The 6,819-nt window shown below is 36.7% G+C and overlaps 1 pseudogene; it reads left to right on the top strand.

Moving 5' to 3' along the window:
* The first annotated feature begins 207 nt into the window (after positions 1 to 207).
* Positions 208 to 6,197, top strand: LOC149557075 (leucine-rich repeat protein 2 pseudogene; annotated as a pseudogene).
* The last annotated feature ends 622 nt before the right edge of the window (positions 6,198 to 6,819 follow it).

Here is a 6,819-nt window from a genome sequence, read left to right as displayed (position 1 = left end):
TTTCTTGCTGTCCGGTAGTCATGATTCTGTAAAACTCTCTGGTTTCATCGTCATCAACTCTGAAAAATCTAGGTGGACTCTGTGACTGTCTTTCACCCATATCTCTGCCCTTAAGTATTGTTCTCCTGCGAATATAATATCTGGAATATGGTTGCATAAAATGTTCTACCCACAGGATGGCAGGAATACTGCTCTGATACCACTGAGATGACCCTGACTTTAAAGGCCACAGAATCACACCAAAACTGCACTGCGGCAATTCGTCAAATACTTGGTATACAACCGTTAGATGAGTACAGATGTAATGTTTCAAACAATCCACCAAATAAGATGGTTATAACAAATGTAATGAATAACAATGGCACTAACAAGTTCAGAAAAATCTTATTGTATTTTGCATTGAGGAACTGGTCTGTTACAAACTTCGATGGTAATAACAAATCCTTGAAGGTAAATGCATAACAGAGACTAGATATATTCAATTCTGAACTTAGCTAAATAATAAAGTAACATCAAGAACCTGGGATTTTCTCGCTTAAGCATGAATCCTTGGAATGGCACTTCTCCCTACCTGGCTGCAATCTTACTGTCGAGATTTACTGGTGAATTCGGGTCTGTCCCTGTCTGCCCTTCTTAATTTATAGAACAATATCGATACTGCTAAATTTATCCCGGACTGTCGTATGGGTTTATATAGAATCGTTTCAATTAATCCAATGGTCTGACCTGGGCTGAGTCACCGCTATGTTAATGATTAGAGCCGGTGAACCCGAGTTGTATCTCCCAGTTTGCCCTCGTCTCTGTTTACCGCTGCTGCCGGATTTTGTGTGCGAATTTCAATATAATTCGCAACCTTCAATTGGAGCCCGAACTGTTATGACTAAATCCGCCTGGCATTAGAAGAATCATGTCCTGGGTCGCATATAATTTGGAGCAGGTTTAAAATATTATTCCCGTCTTCTAATGATGATTTCAGCATCGGAAGTTCATGAGCAGTCCCACGAAATTCCTCTATGGGACGTATAATCTCAGCCGCTTCCCCAATCTCTGATTCTCCTTAATGCTCTCGGCCCGATATCCAGGAATAATGCGTCTCAATACTCAAGGTAAATCGACGCCCATAAGTGCTCCAGCTAAAATACGTCTAAGGGTGCCTTGGCAGTTTCGAAATGGTATGGGAGATTTCCTCTATAAGTTCTGGTTTTTTCTTATTCGAGCAATCCTTTACTGCTAACCGCCTCCAATGTAGTGATCCTTGAGGTTGGCCTTAGGCCCAGATTTCTGCCCCGATGAAATGATTGCAGCGTCACCTCCAATGTGCAATAATTCAGGTGATATTCCACACCCTCAAAATTGCTTATCAATGGGAGTTTTCGTTCCCAAAGATAAATTGAGAATTTGCAAACCTAATGACTACAAATTGCTCCAACTGAAATAGAAGTAGAATCTTCAAACCGCTTGCTTCAATGGGTGCCTCTTGCCCTCTATTTATTCACCTTTTTTGGAAAGTCACTGGAAGCTTCCAGAATCGTCTTTTATAATGTCTTATTATAATGCACTTTTATTATCTAATAACTTTATTAAATTAAAAGTGCAATCTTAATTCGATATTAGAACATGTAGGTCCCATTTACCGGATGTAGCAAGATGCAGTCTTTTGGCGACGAGATGACTCTCTCTCCAAAATCATTTGCCTACGAGAGTCGATGATAGGCAAATCTACCGTAGGAGTTATGTTGCTACAAAGGGGACATGACATTCTTGCTCATTGGTCATGGCCAAAAATAGTATCTCATCTTTTGTATCATCACTTTGGTATTCATCATCGCTCTCTTTTGATGAGTTGCTTTCTTTCTTCGAGTAAAAACTCTTTTTTTTCTTGTAAAACTTCTTTTTATGATTGTGCTTAGCATGCTTCTTTCCTTTTTTCTTTCTGTATTCTTTCTCTTCAGCATCGCTGGAGCCACTGCTGTTTGTGTTAGAAATGGAAAAAGAAATATGTAAATAAGCAATACCAGGAAAGAATCTAAGTGAGTAAATGCATGAAAAGATATTACCATAAAATAGGAGAGAGAAAGCTTCAAGCTCCAACACCATGAGACAAGATATTTGGAAAGGGGAAAGCAAAGAAAACCCCTTGTGACATTATGAATGAGGCATGAAAAGCCTAAGAAGAAAGAGAGAGAGAGCAAGAGAGCAATTGCTCATACAATAATTGAGAAGAGGAAGAAACCTCATTGTTGGATGAGAGAAGAGGGTCATCTCTTAAATAGAGATGAGAGAGAGGAGTTAGAATGTAACTCCCATGTCTATGAATGCCACCATTCATATGTGTGTGAGGCCAAGTGTGAGATTCCTCTTAAGGAGGAATAATCTAAAATTAGAAATTACAATACATATTTATCCTCACATATTCCACTAGATGACAAAATAAGATGTAGTGGAAAAAGGACAAAAAAGAAATATATTAGGATACCTTGGCTTATAACCTAATATATTATAATAATAAATAAAGGAGGTCTAACCTTGGTTTATAAATACACCAAGGAAAGATTACAACTTCTAACACCCCCCTTTAATCTTTACTTGGGGTAATTACATCAAAGGGTATTAAACCCATAATTTTTACAAAAATCTGCAACTTAGTCTTCAATATGAAGTAATTTGATTGTCTTTAAGCCATATGGTACATTTGTAGATCCAAGAGAAGTACATGAGTCCTTTGAATGTGGAAGCATAGACACATCTTCATATGTGAAAAATCGAGAAAGTTCCTTGATGGATCACCTGAAAAAAAGAGAACACCAAGAGAAATGTCCACAAGTAGAATGCCATCATATATGCAAATTCGAAATCCTTTTGAATAAGGATAATAAAGTTCTCATAGAGAAACAATGAGTAAAACATGTTACCAGAAAACAATGGAGATAACCTGATATCAAGATAAAGTATATGCTCAAAAAATTGTCAACAAGGACAAATTGAGTAAAAATAAATGAATTGTTCACCAACATGCAATGGAGTTAACATGATATCTAAAATAAGTCATAAGCTCAAAAATGAGCATAATATGGGTCAAAATGACCAATCTTTATGCAATAAGTCTCTCATGAAAGAAACATACTAATGCACTAATGACCACAGACAAGGCCAACTAATGAAATCTGCATCAATATTGCGTCAATCACATGGATATAGACAGTCCATTAATGAGTCATCCCACTACAAGTGAATGGGTCGCGACTCCATCACCTACATGACCCATGATCTAGGCAATAAAGAATGCAGAACATTATCACATTGTATATTTATCAAAGGAATATAAGAGAGACAATAATAGATAAGTAGAACATGTGCCTCAAGCACTAAATAATTCAAGTGACAGTTTTGCAAGAATTATAGCTGAAGTGGACCAAAGGAAGGGTTTATGAGGAGTAACAACATATTGCCTTCAAATAAGAAATTCAACTATCTGAATTTGGAGGGGAAAACTCCAATAATAACATCCTCTTCATTGAGGAGCAAAAAATGGAACAATATGGAGGGAAACTCCATAAATATCAACTTTCAAAGTGGAACCAATAGAACCAAATGGAGGGAAACTCCATAAAGATATTATCCTATCAAAGTGGAATAGATAGGATCCAATGGAGGGAAACTCCATAAAAAATGAGTGCATACCAATATAGGATGGAGGGATACTCCATGGGCCAGATAAGGAAACTATGTATCAGTTAAACTGAGGGGACCTACATAGTTAACCTTGAAAAAATATTAAGCTCCCTATGCAACTCAAAAAATATCATATAAATCATGTATATCAATGGTATAAAACCATAAAGTGCCTACATGGGCATAGAACAATGCTATAAAAGCATAAAAGTGCAACCATGTGCAGATAGATCAATTAACTCAAATCATTAAATAATGAAGGCAATAGTGTAAGATACTCATAAACCTGAATAATTGATAAAAAAAAGTATTTGGAAGAGCAATAAGCATAAGTTATCAGTTAAAATCTCCATGCAAGGTGAACACAAGTGAGAAGGTATAACAGATGGGCCCACCATCAAAGACAAGAATCCTGAAAAAGGAATTATAAATGAGGATATTTAAAAAAACTTAATTGTTAAAAATAAAACTAAAACTTTGATTAGTTTTAATTTTTAATTCTAAGAAAATTTCTCAAAAAAAAATCCTTAACTTCTCCTTTTTTACGTAAAGGAGTAAGAGAGATTTAAAATAAAATATTGCACTTGTCTAACAATGAAAGATAAAATGCCAGAAATAGATTGACAAAAGGCAATAATAAAAGCAATGAATGATTACATGCCAAAAATAGGTTGACAAGAGGCAATAATAAAAATAAATGATGCTTCTGTCAAGAGCTAAAAAAAGGAAAAGAATCTTGCATGAGAGGACAAGAAAAAATTACCTCCAGCTGTGGCACAATAGACGATAGATTTTCCTACTGAGTGATTCTTGGAATCACAGGAAGCTTGAACAAAATATGTTAATAATTTTAACTACGAATGACATTTGTACCTTCAATTGCTGGAACTCGAGCTGTTTGTAGTAAGTTAGGCATAGTAACACCAAGTTCTGTTACTACAACAACTACAATCTCTTATTTTAGTAACGTTATAATTGTGCCAGAAAATTGGGTTATTGAGGGAGGTAAAGAGGGAGGAGTATACAGAAATTAGCCACCGCTACAGGTGCTAGATATGCAAAAAGCAGCACAAATGCATCGCTGGCCCAAAAAGATGTAACATTTTTGCCTGAGGTAATAAAAGTATCGAAAAGATCCCAATGAATAATAGTGCATGACTGGCAACGTATAACGCAAAGGGAAATCGGAATCCTGCAAAGAAAAATCAATCCCTTACTTTCAGTGCGGGTACTAAAACCAGCAATTATTCATTTCGCAGTGTTTTAAGGGACAGTGTGCTCTCCTTCAGATCTTGAATCCAAGGAGGGTTAGTAGCTTAGTCTTACTCATCCTCTAGTTTACCTGCCAGGTCCACTGGTTTTCTTGCTCAAAGATTCAGCTTTTTGGTTGATGGTAATAGGTGTTCTTATCTTCCATTTGTTAAAAGACCTTCAAACTGCTCTGGAAACACTTTTGACTCCCATACATATTGTAGACAGGATATACGATGCTCGCCACTGCGACCGGTCAGCTTCCATATGGTGTGGCAATAAACATAAGTCTATAGTAGACGGCATCGCTTAGGTTCTCAGTCAACCCCTGACGCGGAGGTTTTAATTCAGAATCGCCAAAGTGACCCCTTTAATGGAGTTTGCTTAGTTTCTCACCCCTCCTCGGATTAGAGATTTAAACTGAGAATCACCAAAGTATGACACCTTTTGTGGAAATTTAGACTTTGCCAACCCAAAAACAACTTTGCGGGCCAAGTTTGCACATCAATTGATTCTTTCTGATTCCATTATCTGGTCTCACAACTGGCAAGGCTTGTTAGATCGGTGGGAAGAAAATCGTTATTGACTCTCTGGGAAATAGTGCTGCCGAGTTTAATTATGCTAAATGCAGATGTATATAACTGTAAAAGTTCAAAGAGAGAAATTATTCATTTCCTGCCATCTAAAATTTCAGTCGTCGCAGAAATAAGTGTACGGTGATTTCATATTTTAACAAGAAATTATTATACATTTCCCGTTACTGATGATTGACAGATTTTGCCCCAAATTTGAAATTATATGGCATTTGTTAATTTATCGAAATGAGGAAATGAGGAAATTTGTTAATTTATCCATATAAGCTGTTCTTGTAATTTTTACAGGATCCTCTGAATGTCTTGCAAAGCTGGGATCCAACGCTAGAAAATCCATGCACGTGGTTTCATGTTACCTGCGATCGACAGAACCGCGTGATACGGTTGGACCTGGGAAATGCGAGGTTGTTTGGAACTTTGGTCGGTGATCTTGGGAGACTTACCAGTCTTCGGTACCTAGAGCTTTACAAGAACAATATTAGGGGTGAAATTCCCACGGAGCTTGGCAACTTGAAAAGTCTTAAAATATTGGACGTTTCTGACAATGATCTGTGCGGCACTATTCCGATTTCTGGAGCTTTCTCTAAATTCTCCCAGAAGAGTTTTGAGAACAACCAACGGCTGAAGGGGCCAGAGATAATAGGGTCAGTTATCTACAATTTGGGTTGCACTTATCCCTAATAAACAAAACATCCTCCTCAGAATGATCTATAACATAATTCTAATTTGGACAGCTCGCTGTTGTATGGTTCCACAACAGAAGTAGACACCTGAGGAGACGGGAATACTGTGAAACTCAACTTGGATTTCTTTCCATAGTCCTTCACAGGACCAAACTCTAAATCTTTTTGACAAAATCAGATTAAAAAAGAGAGCTATATGTTAAAAAACACAGGCAGAAAAAATAAAAACTTCAAAAATACCGCACCCATTGTTAAACACATCAGAATCCAATATGCAGTTGGGAAGTGATTAGATCATAGTAAAAAAGATATCTAGATAGGAAAACCTTTTGGCGGCAAGCCTGCCAAAGGGGGTTAGATGAAAAACTAATATAAAATAAGAAGTAACCTGCACAAATTAGAGCACACAAAAGTTAATCGGGTTTGGCGGTAAACCAGCCAAATCCAAAAAAAAAAAATTCAATTTCTTCTATCTTAAGAAGATTAAAAGAGAAATTAGTGAAATCTTCAAGAGTCTCTTTCAAATCGTACCTTCATGCAAACACTCAAAACAAAGATTAAACTGCTCTGATACCATGTTAGAAATGGAAAAAGAAATATGTAAATAAGCAATACCAGGA

The sequence above is a fragment of the Cupressus sempervirens genome, chromosome 5 (genome assembly GCF_028749045.1).
Source record: "Cupressus sempervirens isolate cs-2001-9-10 chromosome 5, ASM2874904v1, whole genome shotgun sequence".
NCBI classification, from domain to species: domain Eukaryota; kingdom Viridiplantae; phylum Streptophyta; class Pinopsida; order Cupressales; family Cupressaceae; genus Cupressus; species Cupressus sempervirens.
This window is presented reverse-complemented; position numbering and strand designations above follow the sequence as displayed.